Below are 17,603 nucleotides of genomic sequence, written 5' to 3' on the forward strand. Positions count from 1 at the left end.
AACTGTAGTACTGAAAATATTCCCAGGATGAATAGCTAGCTGGTGTCATGTATTACCCCCATGACGGGTTGTGTAGCCCGAAGGCGGGACCTAACAATGGCTGGCCGACCACTGCCGGATCAAATATGTCCGTAAGTATGATGGGTCGGCCACACCCTGGTCCGGACTACCAGGTGGACATCCACACTCTACTGAAATCTATATCAACTATCCATCTCTCATCCCCTCGTGGGACGGTTAGCACTAATCTGAAGTAGATATCTGATCTACACATATAGCTACGGTACCGAGCCCTGAACTGAACTAAATTAACATCCTGGCTGAATAACATATATCATCACGAATATACATTATATCATCACGACCTCGTGCCGAAAACGTAGATATGACCTCATGCCGAAATCATACATATGGCCTCGTGCCAAAATCATAATAAATACGGCCTTACGCCTAAACATAAATACGGCCTTGTGCATATAACATACATGTGGCCTCACGCCAAAATCGTTTCAGGTATTTATATTCTGAAAACAACTCATTTATCATATATTCATCAAACTCAGTATAGCATAATTCGTCTTTTCAAAATACCTGAAAATATGCTTTGCTCGTAAAATCATTCATATCATGATTCGCTTCATATAAAAATAATATTCATGCCACACATGTGCTGTTAAATCTTACTTCATATTTTAAAATCATCATTTTCCGGCATCTTATACATACATATACATTTTCATCACAATAGCAGTATTTTCCAATCATACATTTCATATGTAATATACAAAGATAGCATAGGCTTTTCTGAAAATAAATGTGCTCATAATTAATAATAATATGCATGGAAAATTATTGTTTTAGTTTATTCCCTTACCTGGCTACTGAGGAAGCCCCCAAAATATCCTAGGCTAACCTCCGTATGACTTCCTGATCAATACCCCTGAAACTCAAAACCCCCAGTACTAAACATCAGTATTTTCATGCGTACATCAATTTCTATAACTACTATAAAGTCTAATTTGGCTTAAAAAGCCTTACCTCAACCCAGGGATGATTTCCAACTTCGTTTTCCCAACGATCCGCTCCGACAAACTCGTAGGAAACTTTGCCAGGAGTGTCGTGGTAGCCTCAGATCTTCGATCCAGCGTAAAAATAGTACAAAATCGAAGAAAGAGAGTGAGAGGGACGAAGAGGAGAGAGTGAGAGAGGAAGCTTCAAATGAAATAAAAATTGGATTTTTAGTATTTATAGACAGCAGAATTCGTCGACGAGCTCGATCTTCATCGACGAGCTCTTCATAAATTTCGTCGACGAGATCTTGTATTCGTCGATGAAATTTAGACTATCTCAGAACCCCTCTCGGTATTTTCTCATTGACGAAACCCTGTGTTCGTTGACGAAATCTTTGAAGCCTTCGTCGACGAAACCCTGTGTTCGTCAACGAAGCTTGGTAGCTTCTTTTTGTTCCTTTTTCCAATTTCCCTTTCTTCTTTCTTTTATTATTTAAATTCCACTTTTAAAATTCGGGTCGTTACATCCTCCCCTCCTTATAAAAATTTCATCCTCGAAATTTACTATTCATATAATTTATCATCCCTTAGGCAAAATGGTCTACTTGTTTTATTACTCACCCTCACTTATGGTGGAGGAATACCGTAGTTACAACTCAAGTCTTGGGAGATTACACATATCAAAAGAAAATTCCTCCCAAAACAAAATACTACACTACTAAAACCATACATGTACCTGTAAAAGAAAACTACATACTTACTCACATTTTCTAATTATATTTAAACTTCCTAAAATAGTTGTGGATACCTCTGTCTCATTTGCTCCTCGGACTCCCAAGAAGCCTCTTCTACCGCATGATTCCTCAACAAAACTTTTACCTGAGGAATCTTTTTGTTACGTAGCTCTTGTACTTTCCTATCCAAAATACGTACTGGTACCTCCTCATACCCCAGTGAATCACTAAGCTCCAACTCATCATAACTGATAATATGAGAAGGATCTGGGACGTATTTCCTCAACATCGATACATGGAATACGTCGTGAATTCTGGATAATGAAATTGGTAAAGCGAGCCTGTAGGCCACCGGTCCCACTTTCTCTAAAATCTCAAATGGACCAATGAACCTAGGGTTAAGTTTACCCTTCCTACCAAATCTCATAACTCCTTTCAACGGAGCTATCTACAAAAATACGTGGTCCCCCACATCAAACTCCAAATTCCTGTGGCAATTGTCGGCATAACTCTTCTGTTGGCTCTAAGCTGCACTAATTCTTTCCCTAATAAGCCGAACCTTATCATATGCCTGCTGCACAAACTCTGGCCCCACTACACGCCGCTCACCCACTTCATCCCAATATAAAGGAGATCGACATCTCCTACCGTATAGTGCCTCAAATGGTGCCATGCCAATACTGGACTGGTAACTTTTATTTTATGTGAACTCTACCAGTGGCATAAACTGAGTCCAGTTACCCTCAAAATCTAGTACGCACACGCAAAGCATGTCCTCTAGTATCTGTATCGTCCATTCAGTCTGCCCATCTGACTACGGATGGAATGCCGTACTAAACGATAACTGAGACCCCAAAACCTCCTGTAAGCTCCTCCAAAATCGTGACGTGAATCGTGGGTCTCGGTCTGACACAATAGATACAGGCACCCCATGAGAACGAACTATCTCCTGAATGTAAATCTCTGCTAAACGATAAGGGAGTAGCTGATCTTGATAGGAATAAAGTGGGCAGTCTTCGTCAATCGATCAACAATCACCCAAATGGCATTCTGACCATGTAACGCCGTCTGCAGCCCTGAAACAAAGTCCATAGAAATATGATCCCACTTCCACTCTAGGATAAATAACGGCTGCAATTGCCCTACCGGCCTCTGGTGCTCCACCTTTACCTGCTAGCACGTCAAACACTGGGCTATATACTCGGTGATCTCTCTCTTCATACCACTCCACTAGTACGACTCTCGCAGATCCCTATACATTTTCGTACTACCTGGATGGACTGTATACAAAGATCTATGAGCCTCCATTAAAATAGTCTTCCTGATCTCAATATCGGCAGGAACACACAGTTTGGAACGGAACCGCAAAGCTCCGTCGTCTGCCATACTGAACTCCTCCCCCTGCCCACTCTGTACTCTATGTATCACCTCCGCTAGCTCTGGATCTTCCTTCTTTCCTGCAGAGTAGGCTGGACTACTAGGCTGGAAATACATACTAGGGTGTTACTCTCCATCAACTCAATGCCAAGTCTCTTCAGATCCATCATGATCGGATGCTAGATCTCCATAGCTACTAACACTGGACTCGCGGTTTTCCTACTCAATGCATCAGCTACCACATTTGCTTTCCCTGGGTAGTAACTGATCGTACAGTCAAAATCTTTAATCAGTTCTAACCACTTTCTCTATCTCATATTTAATTTCTTCTGGGTGAAGAAATACTTCAAACTCTTGTGGTCAGAGAAAATCTCGCACTGCTCGCCGTACAAGTAATGCCTCCAAACTTTCAGTGCGTGTACCACTGCAACCAACTCAAGATCGTGGGTAAGGTAGTTCTTTTCGTACTCTTTCAACTGTCTAGACGCATATGCCACTACCCTGCCATGCTGCATCAACACACAGCTAAGTCCCTTCAAGGACGCATCACTGTAGATGGTATAACCCTCACCCCCAGATGGAATGATCAATATCGGTGCTCTGACTAATCTTTACTTCAGCTCCTGGAAACTCTGCTCACGGCCCTCATTTCATTCAAATCTAACATTCTTCCTCGTCAATCATGTTAAAGGTCCTGATAGGGCTAAGAACCCCTCGACAAAACGACGATAGTAACCGGCTAACCCCAAGAAACTCCTAATCTCTTAGACATTCCTCGGTCTAGCCCAGTTCACCACCGCCTCAATCTTACTAGGATCTACAGAAATTCCATCTCCTGAGATAACATGCCCCAAAAACACAACTTTCTGGAGCCAGAAATCACACTTACTGAATTTTGCATACAGCTTCTTCTCCCTAAGTGTCTGTAAAACTTGCCTCAAGTGCATCTCATGCTCCTCATAGCTTCTTGAATAAACCAGTACATCATCAATAAAAACAACCACGAACTGGTCCAGGTATTGGTGGAAGACTCTATTCATCAAGTCCATAAATACTGCAGGAGCATTCGTCAGACCAAATGGCATAACAAGAAACTCGTAATGCCCATATCTGGTCCTGACAGTCGTCTTCGATAAATCTTCTGCTCTCACCTTCACCTGATGGTAACCTGATCTAAGATCAATCTTAGAATACACCCGTGTATCCTAGAGCTGATCAAATAAATCGTCGATACGGGGTAGAGGATATTTATTCTTGATGGTCACTTTATTAATTTCTCTGTAATCTATACACATCCTTATAGACCCGTCTTTCTTCTTTACAAACAGCACTGGAGCTCCCCACGGAGATACACTAGGCCGTATGAAGTCTTTATCAAGTAAGTCCTGCAACTGGTCTTTCAATTCTGCCAACTCTGCCGGCGCCATTCGGTGCGGTGCTTTAGAAATCGGCATTGTACCTGGAAGTAGATCAATAGAAAAATCTACTCCATGATCAAGCAGCAAACCTGGTAACTCATCTGGAAACATGTCTGTAAATTCTTTCACCACAGGCGTATTAATAAGCTTTAATTCATTTTCTGACATTTCCTTCACAAAAGTCACGAATCCCAGACAACCACTCTGGAGCAGTCTCCTCCCCTAAACTGTGGAGACCATCTGAGGTAAGGATTGCACTCGGGACCCTACAAATCTAAATTTTGGTTTCCTTGGAGGTCTGAATATCACTTCTCTAGCACGGCAGTCTATAATAGCAGAATTAGCCGCTAGCCAATCCATACCGAAAATAATGTCGAACTCATGCATACCTAATACCACCAAATCAGCAGATAAAATCTTCCCATGAACATCAACTGGACAACCATAAAGTACCCTACTACATCTCACTGCTGACCCGATCGGTGTAGCCACTAACAACTCGACATCAAATGATTGCGTTTCTGCCCCACATAACTTAACACACTCCAAGCACACAAAAGAATGTGTGGCACCAGAATCAAAAAGTGTAATAATTTTAAATAAAAACATACTAACAGTACCTGTCACCACATCGTCGGCTGCCTCAGCGTCACCCGCCATCAGAGCAAAAACTCTGGCTGGGGCCGTATTTCTTTGCTGGCCTCCTCGTCATGCCTGGTGACCTCCTCGTGCAGGTCTAGGAGCAGGAGCAGTACCAGTCTGTGTCGGACACTCCCTCATCATATATCCTAGCTCCTCGCACCTGTAGTTGACACCTTGCCCGGCATGATACTCTCCCAAGTGTCTCTTCCCACAAGATGGGCAAGCTGGAGATGGCTGCGCACCCTGGAAATCGCGATTCCTGGTCTCCTGCCTCTGGCCTTTATAATAGCCACCTCTCTTCTATGTACCACGTCCACCCCCTTGCTGGGAACCAGAAGGTATGGATCTCTTCTTCTGTCTCTGCTCTTCAGCCTCCAACCGATCACCAATCTCTGCTATAGTGCTCTATCCACTAGCTCAGCGAAGTCCTGCAACTTCAATATCGATACCAGCTTGTATATTTCTCTCCTCAAGCCTCTTTCAAACTGTCGTACCTTCTTCGCCTCATTTAGAATAATGTACGAGGCGAAGAGGGTTAACTCAATAAACCTCGCCGCATATTGCTGTACCGACAGCTGTCCCTGCTTTAGATTCAGGAACTTTGCAATCTTAGACTCCCTAGAAGAGGCTGGAAATTATCTATCAAAGAAAATCCCCTTGAATCGTTCCCACGTCATCTCCACGGGTATAGTCCTCTACAGCTCTAAAAGTCTCACGGCCGACCACCATCTCTCAGCCTCCCTAGTCAGTTTGTAGGTGGCAAACAGCACCTTCTGCTCCTCTGAACACTGCAGCACTACGAATATCTTCTCCATCTCCTACACCCAATTCTCAGCGACTGCAGGATCCATTCCTCCTGAGAAAGCTAAAGGACTTATCTTTATGAACTTCTCTATCAAGCTACCATGTCCTGCCAATGGACCACCCTGTTCCTTCGAACTCCTGGCAATTTCTGCCATAACCTACTGTGCTACGCTGCGTAAGACTGCATCGAAATCACTACCTGCAGCGCTTGAGGGTCCAACACCCTCACACCCATTGATGTGGGGGCTATTTCCACCGAGGTCCATCTTGAAAAACAAGTAACTTAACTCAAAACCTCCTTCTATATACTTATCACTCAACTCATATGGTATATTCTCCTAATTAACTTATCACCCCTGATCTTAATTCAAGGTTCAATCCTGCAACCTAGATACCCAACCCGACAATAGTTTACAATGAATTTCCTAAAATCGTCACCCCAGGAAAATCATACAAACCACCACGGAAGTCCTGCATCTAAACTACAAAATCAGACCTTAAATTCTCTTATCCTATACTCCGGTATTATTACTGTTGCACTCTAGAGTCTACAAAACCTAGTATCTTAGGCTCTGATACCAAATGTAACGTCCCTCAATTTCTTAATATAAAATATCACATAATAACTAAAATGGTCAATCCGAACCCGTGGGTAGCGGGGACATCTATCAAAGACAGCGGAAAACCTAGCAGCAATAAACATAAATCTCAACATCCAATCATAAAACATAATACCAGAGCTTTCTATTAACGTCAATATACTGGCTATATGTACAATCTCCAAAAAGTCAAAAACATCACTAGGACCATACAACAAAAATATCCTAGTCCTAGTTCAACGCTTACCTTTCTAGTAGGGAAACTCCACTCACTTAACGGCGGCCTTGAACCGCCGATTTCTCTGGGTTTCCTGAAAAATGTGTTAATGTTGGGGTGAGACACTTCTCAGTAAGGGAAAACAAACTAAATACAGCTGTGTGACAACATGAACATTTAAAGTACTTATACATATACAGTACATTTCATAACTTTAGAAATAATCATAATTATATACTGGATGATCATGTACTTTCATATTTGTTAATAAATCATAACAAACATAAGCATCTGTTATCACTGTAATAACATACATAAAAACATCTGTTGTAACTGTAGTACTGAAAAATATACCCAAGATGAATAACTAACTGGTGTCATGTATTACCCCCCATGACGGGTTGTACAGCCTAAAGGCAGGACCCGACAATGGCTGGCCAACCACTGCCGGATCAAATATGTCTATAAGTACGATGGGATCGCCACACCCTAATTCGGACTGCCAGGTGGACGTCCACACTCTACTGAAAGCCACGTCGACTATCCATCTCCCATCCCCTCGTGGGATGGTTAGCACTAATCTGAAGTAGATATCTGATCTACACATATAGCTACGGTACCAAGCCCTGAACTGAACTAAACTAACATCCTAGCTAAATAACATATAATACATGAACATACATAATATCCTCACGGCCTCGTGCCAAAAACATAGATACAGCCTCGTGCCAAAATCATACATATGGCCTCGTGCCAAAATCATAATAAATACGGCCTCACGCCGATAACATAATAAATACAGCCTCGTACCGATAACATACATGTGGTAGCCTCAGATCTTCGATCCGGCATAAAACTAGCCCAAAATTGAAGAGAGAGAGTGAGAGGGCCGAAGAGGAGAGAAAGAGTGAGAGAGGAAGCTTCAAATGAAATAAAAATCGAATTTTTAGTATTTATAGACAGCAGAATTCGTCGATGAGCCCGATCTTCGTCGACGAGTTCTTTATAAATTTCGTCAACGAGATCCTGTATTCGTCGACGAAATTTAGACTACCTCAGAACCCCTCTCGGTATTTTCTTGTCAACGAAGTCCTATGTTCGTCGATGAAATATTTGAAGCCTTCGTCTACAAAACCCTGTATTCATCGACGAAGCTTGGCAACTTCCTTCTGTTCCTTTTTCCAATTTCCCTTTCTCCTTTCTTTTATTATTTAAATTCCACTTTTAAAATTTCGGTCGTTACACAAACTCACCCTGTATATCAGGGTCCCAGCTCCCTATGATCACGGAGCTCTACCACCTAGCCTATCTCTCTCCCCTGAAAAATTTAGATAATTTGGGTGAGACACATCTCAGTAAGAAGAAATAAATTATTTACAGTGTGTGGCCATATGAGTTCAGTTATAACATGCTTTACTTTTCAAACCATAGTTTCATCTGAGAAAATACACTAATATACACATTCTCATACTCATATAGATATACAACACAAGCTTTTATAAATTTTAAAACCATTTCTTAAATTCAATAATTTCAACACATAATTATTCGCGAAGTTCCCGAGAATAAGGAAGATTACCCGCCCATACAGGTAGCTTCCCTCTGCCCTAACACGTTATGCAGTCGGGCATGGCCACATCTGATACCTATCAGGGCACTCACCTTACTCAGTAAGCCCTCAGACGGAGAGTTTCACTTCGCCTCAACTATTTATGTCATTAACTCGCACAGGTCATTTCTCATATTTAACATTCTTTATTTCTCAATTTCCATTTTTTCTTTCATTTCTCATTTTAGCCAAGTTTATCATTCTTTTCCTTTTAGTTTCCATTTTACTTTCCGGCTCATGAGTATCCTCAGTATCAAATACCAACATCGCGTCTGTAACTCATGGTCACCTTGAGGATCTTTCTATCTGTGCTTTCCCCATGGTCAAGGTTGTGTGGCCCAAAGGCTGGATTAACCGCGGTTGGCCGACCCGGTTGGATCAAATATCATATCACATATCGCGTTTGTAGTACGACTGGCTGTCCTATAACCCTGATCCGGACACAGGGGGCCCAACAACCCTACACAATGGAATAGTCGACTGTCACGCCACATGCTCCAAGAGTCCATGTGGTTGTACTAACACCACTAGCAACGGTACCGTGTTCAATATCATAACCATCCAACAGGGTTTACCACCACATGCCTGCAATCATTATGCGGTATTAGCATTTTATCATTCATATTTCACGTATTTCTACATTTCTTATTTAAATATTGCAGAATTAACATTGCAATATTTTCATTTCACATATTCACATTTCAATATCAATATTCTCAACACATTTCATCATTTAAATGATATTTTCTCAATTCATAATTCATCTCATCTCATACTATCATATACATATCTTATTTCACAATTACTCAATATTTCTCAAAACACATTTCAATATTTCACCTTTCTTCATTTTCTCAAAGAATACATTTCTTACACATTTCACTTTCATCATTTTCTCACATTTCAATTCTCATATTAAAATACATTTCAGTATCACATATTTCATAGGGTAAATCATCTAACTCAATTTAAACATTTTTCAATATAAATCATATGCCACACAAATATCATCTGATATTTATATCATAATAAATTTTAGGTAGTATAACATACGTCATTTTCACATAGTTCTCAACCCATAGTTTTCATAAAAAGACTGTTATAATTTATTCCCCTTACCTGACTTACTGAGAGTCTCGCTAGAATCTCAAATCCTACACCATCGGCGCCCGAAATTCAACTCCTGCAATTTGCATTTTCGTCAGATTAATTAATCTATTTCTCCAAAATAATACTCATTTAGATTTTCCTAGGCTCCATATACCTCAAATTAATATTTAAACTATTATTTAACACCCCCTCTTAATTTTCTAAATTTTGCTTACGGGTCCCAAAATTACACCGGCGGCGCTCACCCAGGCCCTAAATTCTAGAAATCCTACTTCAGTCTCAGATGCCCAATATTTTAGCATTTCTAAATTAATGCTAATTAATTAAAAATAAGCTCCTTAATAGCCCCCGTACCCCAAATTTGGGGTTTTAGCTCGACACCCCCACAAGAATTCCGTTCCGCTAGACTTGTAGAGAATCATCCCTAGATTCTCGTGGTGTTGTCCGTTCATCAATTGAGCTTATAATTTGCAAGAAATTAAATAAAAATGAAAAATTTGCTTACTCTAGGGGATACGCCTACGCCGCTCCTACCACTGATCCACTTCGATAGAAATGACGGCAGCAGAGAATGGAGTCCAGTGGTATCTTCGAATTTTTGATCGGGCAAAAATCCGTCACGAAATCGAGGAGAGAGGGAGAGAGAATGAAAGGAGAGAGAGTTCAAAGCTACGCAGGAGGGAAGAAAAAGAAAAGAAAAGAAAAGAAGAAGAAGAAGAAGAAGAAGAAGAAGAAAAGAAGAAGAAGCTTGAAGCTTCTATGCTTCAGGATAATAATAATAATAATAATAATATATTTAATTAATATTAATAATAATATATTTTATTAATAAAAATAAAAATAAATTTTAATTAAATTTTTTTCTTTTTTTATTTGATTAATTAATTAATTAATTTTTATTATTATTATTATTATTATTTGGGAATCACTCTACTAACCTTCTATAACCCTTTTTGGGGTTATTAAATTCTCCCCTCATAAAAATTTTGTCCTCGAAATTTGTCATTCCCCTGGTTCCCTTCCTTAGCGAAAACACTTTCAATTTTTATTAATTACCCTCACTTATGGCGGAGGAATACCGTGGTTACAAAGAGGATTCTGAGAGATTACAACTATTCAAAATTCTGCCAAAACTATTCACATTTCAAAACTAAAAACCCTATATATGCTATGTTACCCTATACAAATAAAACTACATAATATTATTCCTTTCACTCTGACTGGTTCAGCTCTAAATTCCACTGAACAAGTGTGGATATATCTAACGCATCTGATCCTCTAGTTCGCAAGATGCCTCCTCAATGGCATGATTGCGCTACAAAACTTTCACCAGTGGAATCTTCTTCATGCGTAGCTTATGTTCCTTCCAGTCAAGAATCTGCACTGACACTTCCTCATAATTTAAAGTGTCTCTCAACTCTAGTGTTTCATAACTAATCACATGGGAGGGGTCTGGGACATATTTCCTCAACATAGAAACGTGGAATACGTCATAGATCCTAGATAGGACCGGTGGTAATGCCAAACGATAGGCAACTGGACTCACTCTCTCAAGAATCTTGAACAGTCCAATATACTTAGGGCTCAACTTACCCTTCCTCCTGAACCTCATAACACCTTTCAGCAGTGCCACCTTCAGGAATACGTGATCTCCTGTGTCAAACTCCAATTCTCGCCGACGAGTATCAACATAACTTTTCTGTTGGCTCTGCGCTATCCTGATCCCGTCTCTAATTAGTCTGACTTTATCCTGAGTCTGCTGTATCAGCTCTGGCCCCAATACCTATCTCTCTCCAACCTCATCCCAGTACAACAGGGATCGACACCTCCTGCCATAAAGCGACTCATATGGTGCCATCCCAATACTGGCCTGGTAGCTATTGTTATACGCAAACTCAACCAGTGGCAAATACTGCATCCAATGACCTCCAAAGTTCAGCACACATGCTCGCTGCATATCCTCCAGAATCTGTATCGTCTGCTCTGTCTACCCATCCGTCTGAGGATGAAAAGTTATGTTGAACGACAACTGAGAACCCATGGCTCCTTGCAGACTCTTCCAAAAATGAGATGTGAACTGTGGGTCTCTATCTGAAACTATGGACACTGGGATGCCGTGGAGCCTAACTATCTCCTGGTTATATAACTCAGCCAATCTTTCCATGGAGTAGCTAACCCTGATCGGCAGAAAGTGGGCAGTCTTCATCAGTCGGTCCTCCACTACCCAGATAGCGTCCTGTCCATCCAATGCCAGTGGCAATCCTGAGATGAAATTCATCGCTATATGCTCCACTTCCACTCAGGAATGTGAAGTGGCTGCAATGATCTTCCGGTCTTTGATGCTCAGCCTTCACTTGCTGGCACGTCAAACACTGATCCACATACTGAACTATCTCCCTCTTCATGTTGCTCCACCAAAAGGACTCTCGAAGATCCCTGTACATTTTAGTGCTACCTAGATGTATAGTATATAGGGATCGATGCGCTTCCTCCAAAATGACCCTCTTGATCTCAGGATCGGCAGGAACGCATAACCTAGTATGGAACCTCAAGGCTCCATCATCTGAAATGCTGAACTCTGGTTCCTGACCATCCTGTACCTTTCCCACAAGCTCTACTAATTCTACATCATTTCTCTAGGATGTTTTAATCCTCTCATATAGAGTCGACTGCAAAACCAAGTTAGCAATGAATGCCTGGTGATCGCCCTCTACCAGCTCCACACCGAGCTTCTCTAAATCCATCTAGATCAGATGCTGAATCTCCACTGCAAATACAGATGAATCCACTGATTTCCGGCTCAAAGCATCAGCGACCACATTAGCCTTTCCTGGGTGGTAGCTGATAGTGCAGTCGTAATCCTTTATTAGTTCCAACCATCTCCTCTGCCTCATATTCAATTCCTACTGCGTGAAGAAATACTTTAAACTCTTATGGTCAGTAAATATTTCACACCTACCCCCATATAGATAGTGCCTCCAAATCTTCAGTGCATAAACAACTGCCGCCAACTCCAGATCGTGGGTAGGGTAGTTTTTCTCATATTCTTTCAACTGTCATGAGGCATAGGCTATCACTCTCCCTCGCTGCATCAACATGCATCCGAGCCCTTTATGGGACGCATCACTATAAATTACGAACTCCTTTTCTCCAGAAGGAATCGTTAACACAGGCGCAGTGATAAGTCGCTGCTTCAATTCTTGGAAGCTTTGTTCACATTCATTAGACCACTCAAACTTCACTCCCTTCCTGGTCAATTGGGTAAGTGGACCTGACAATCTAGAGAAGCCCTCAACAAACCTGCGGTAGTACCCAGCCAATCCCAAGAAACTCTTGATCTCGTGCACGTTCTTTGGTCATACCCAGCCTACTACCGCCTCAATTTTACTCGGATCAACAGAAATACAACCCTTGGATATAACGTGTCCAAGGAAGGTAACCTGTTCCAGCCAAAACTCACACTTCTTGAGCTTCGCGTATAGCTTCTTCTCTCGCAACACCTGCAGCACTATACTCAGACGCTCCTCATGCTCCTCTGGGCTCTTCGAATATACCTGTATATCATCAATAAACGCTGCCACAAATTGATCCAAATACTGGTGAAAGATCTTGTTCATCAAATCCATAAACACTGCACGAGCATTCGTCAAACCAAACGGCATAACTAGAAATTCATAGTGACCATACCGTGTTCTGAATGCCATCTTCGAAACATCTTCCGCCCTGACTTTCACCTGATAGTACCCAGAGCGTAAATCTATCTTCAAAAAGATCTGTGATCCCTGTAACTGGTCAAACAAATCATCGATACGCGAGAGCGAGTATTTACTCTTGATAGTTACTTTATTTATTTCTTGATAGTCGATGCACAACCTTATCGAGCCATCCTTCTTCCTCAAAAACAAAATCGGTGCTCCCTAGGGCAACACATTGGGCCCAATAAACCCCTTATCTAATAGTTCCTACAACTACTCCTTTAATTCTTTCAGCTCTGTCGGCGCCATTCTATACGACACCTTCGAAATCGATGTTGTCCCCGAAACCAAGTCAATAACAACCTGTACCTCACGATTAGGAGGTAGTCCCAGAAAATCCTTGGGAAATACATTTGGAAAATCCCTTACCACTGGGATATCCTCCCCCCTCAGCTTCCCTTCTGATACTGCCTTCACATAGGCTAGATATCCCTGACAACCTTATGATAGCAATCCACGCAGTGGATAGTAACTAAGGTGGGGTGCGCTCACGTGATCCCATGAATCTGTACTCCTATTCCTCTGGAGGTCTGAATACTACCACTCTCTAATGGCAATCAATGCTAGCATAGCAGGCAGCTAGCCAATCCATACCCAAGATTACCTCAAACCCATGCATGTCAAAACCACCAGATTAGCCAACAAAGACCTCCCCGGAATATTCACTGGACAGCCACTGAGTACCTTTCTACATACCCCTACAGCCCCAGTCGGCATAGCAACAGACAAACTAATTTCTAACTGCTGAGTCTTAAACCCACATAATTTAACCTATTCTTGGGCGATAAAAGAATGAGTCGCCTCATAATCAAACAAGACAGTAGCTTTAAATGACAGTATTAAAACCGTACCTGTCACCACATCTCCCGCCGCCTCAACATCCCCCGGCGTCAGTGTATAAACTCACACCGGCACAGTATTCCTCTACTGTCCACCTCAAGGTGCCTAGTAGCCTCCTCTATACGGTCGAGGAGCAGCCGCTACCACTGGTGGTGCCTGACAGTTTCTCGTGATATGCCCAGGCTGGTGGCACCGATAGCAGACAACCTCTCTCGCTCGGCACTCTCTTGGGTGCCTCCTCAAACATCCGGGACAAGGAGGGGGCATCTATCTGCCCTGTACCGCTTGATCTCCTCCTCCCTGTCACCGTTCCCCCCTGGTATTATATCTCCTCCACGGCCCTTAACTGGGCCCGCCTGAAAATCAGAAGGCACGGGCCTCTTCCTCTGGCTTTAGGCTACTGCGCCTCTCTGTATGCTGCTTCAATCACCGCAACCCTGTCCACTATCTCTAAGAAGGTCTAAGCTCGGAAGCCTACCACCTGCTCATACAGATTCTGCCTCAGGCCCTCCTCAAACTTTCTTGCCTTCCTCTCCTCATCTGGCACCATATACGGGGCAAACCGAAACAGCTTAACAAACCTCGCTGCATATTGTTGCGCCGTCATAAACCCCTGTGTCAGATACAAAAACTCCGATGCCTTTGCACTCCTAAGCGTAGCGGGAAAGTATCGCTCGAAGAAAATCTCCCTAAAGCGACTCCATGTCATCGCTATAGGATCAAGTTTCTGCTCCTCCAGTACTCTCACTGACCTCCACCAGCGCTTTGCCTCCCTGGTCAATTTAAATGTGGCAAATAACACCCTTTGCTCGTCTGTATATGAGAGGACTACCAGTATGTCCTCTATGTTCTAAACTCAGTTCTCTGCTACTAGTGGGTCCACTCCTCCAGCAAAAGTTGGGGGCCGCATAAGCGTGAACTGCTCGATCGTGCAGCTCCGCTCCCCCAAGCTCCTACCATCTCAGCCATCACCTGCTGAGTGATGCTACGCAACACTGCGTCAAGGTCTACACCACCCATACTGGAAGGTTCTACTCCATCACCTCCCGCATTCGTGTTACTGTTCCTGGGATCCATCCTGCAAAGGAAACAGCTAATCTCAACATACAATCACTATTACACAACCCATACACTATAATAACTCATAAATTATTCTTTTATTCACATCCTTCATTCCCATTTAAGATTCAATCCTACCACTCAAAAACAAGACCCAGCGGTAGTATCCATGGTTTCCTTGAAATTGTCACCCCAGGAAAAACACAGAAACAACCCTAGTACTCCTGCCTCTAGGCCGCAAGATTGAATCCTAAATTCTCACCTCATTCTCCAACAATCATTAACCCCCATTTCAATTTACCCATCTCCTATTTTCCTCAAAATCCACTCCTATAATCTGGTATTGTATTCCGCTGTCTACTAAAGTTTACAGAACCTAACAACCTAGGCCTTGATACAAAACTGTGATGCCCCGATTTTTCATACAAATTTTTTTTTCAATAATAAATAAATAATCACACGTCATCCATAACATTCACAAATCGGCCACGTCAACACTCCTATTATCATTTATACGATCGGACCCGCATTAGGTATCGGGTAAAAACTTATTTTATTATACAACCTAACAGCGGAAGACAATATACACATATAAGTAAGAATACAATACCCAGAGTATCCATATATACATATACACAATACTATCTCATATCCAAAAACAATACAACCCTAGGGAATCACACCTCTCTAGTCCAAACTCACCCTATATATCAAGGTCCCAGCTCCCTATGATCACAGAGCTCTACCATATGGCCTATCTCTGTCCCCTGAAAAATTTAGATAATTTGGGTGAGACACATCTCAGTAAGAAGGAATAAATTATTTATAGTGTGTGGCCATATGAGTTCAGCTATAACATGCTTTACTTTTCAAACCATCGTTTCATCTGAAAAAATACACTGATATACACATTTTCATACTTATATGGATATACAACACAAGCTTTTATAAGCTTTAAAATCATTTCTTAAATTCAATAATTTCAACACATAATTATTCGTGAAGTTCCCGAGAATAAGGAAGATTACCCGCCCATATAGGTAGCTTCCCTCTGCCCTAACACTTTATGCAGCCGGGCATGGCCACATCTGATACCTATCAAGGCACTCACCTTACTCAATAAGGCGGAGAATTTCGCTTCACCTCAATTATTTATGTCATTAACTCGCACAGGTCATTTCTCATATTTAACATTCTTTATTTCTCAATTTCCACTCTTTCTTTCATTTCTCATTTTAGCCAATTTTATCATTCTTTTACTTTTGGTTTCCATTTTACTTTCCGGATCATGAGTATCCTCAGTATCAAATACCAACATCGTGTTTGTAACTCATGGCCACCTTAAGGATCTTTTATCTGTGCTTCCCCCCATGGTCAAGGTTGTGCGGCCCGAAGGCTAGATCTAATTGCGGTTGGCTGAACCGGTTAGATCAAATATCATATCACATATCGTGTCTGTAGTACGACTGGCCGGCCTATAACCCTGATCTGGACTTAGGGGGCCCAACAATCCTACACAATGGCATAGTCGACTGTCACGCCACACGCTCCAAGAGTCCGTGTGGTTGCACTAACACCACTAGCAACGGTACTGTGCTCAATGTCATAATCATCCAACAGGGTCTACCACCACATACCTGCAATCATTATGCGGTATTGGCATTTTATCATTCATATTTCACTTATTTCTACATTTCTCATTTTCATATTATAGAATTAACATTACAATATTTTCATTTCACATATTCACATTTCAATATAAATATTCTCAACACATTTCATCATTTAAATGATATTTTCTAAATTCATAATACATCTCATCTCATACTATCATATACATATCTTATTTCACAATTACTCAATATTTCTCAAAACACATTTCCATATTTCACCTTTCTTCATTTTCTCAGAGAATACATTTCTTGCACATTTCACTTTCATCATTTTCCCACATTTCAATTCTCATATTAAAACACATTTCAATATCACATATTTCACAGGGTAAATCATCTAACTCAGTTTAAACATTTCTCAATATATATCATATGCCACACAAATTTCATCTGATATTTAGATCATAATAAATTTTAGGTAAAATAACATATGCCATTTTCACATATTTCTCAACCCATAATTTTCATAAAAATACTGTTATAATTTATTCCCCTTACCTAACTTACTGAGAATCTCGCTAGAATCCCAAATCCTACGCCCTTGGTGCCCGAAATTCAACTCCTACAATTTACATTTTCCCCAGATTAATTAATCTATTTCTCCAAAATAATACTCATCTAGCCTTCCCTAGGCTCCATATACCTCAAATTAATATTTAAACAATTATTTAACACCCCCACTTAATTTTTTAAATTTTTCCTGCGGGTCCCAAAATTACACCCGCGGCACTCACCTGAGCCCTAAATTCTAGAAAT

This window comes from Malania oleifera, chromosome 1, assembly GCF_029873635.1.
Source record: "Malania oleifera isolate guangnan ecotype guangnan chromosome 1, ASM2987363v1, whole genome shotgun sequence".
In the NCBI taxonomy this organism is placed as follows: Eukaryota; Viridiplantae; Streptophyta; class Magnoliopsida; order Santalales; family Ximeniaceae; genus Malania; species Malania oleifera.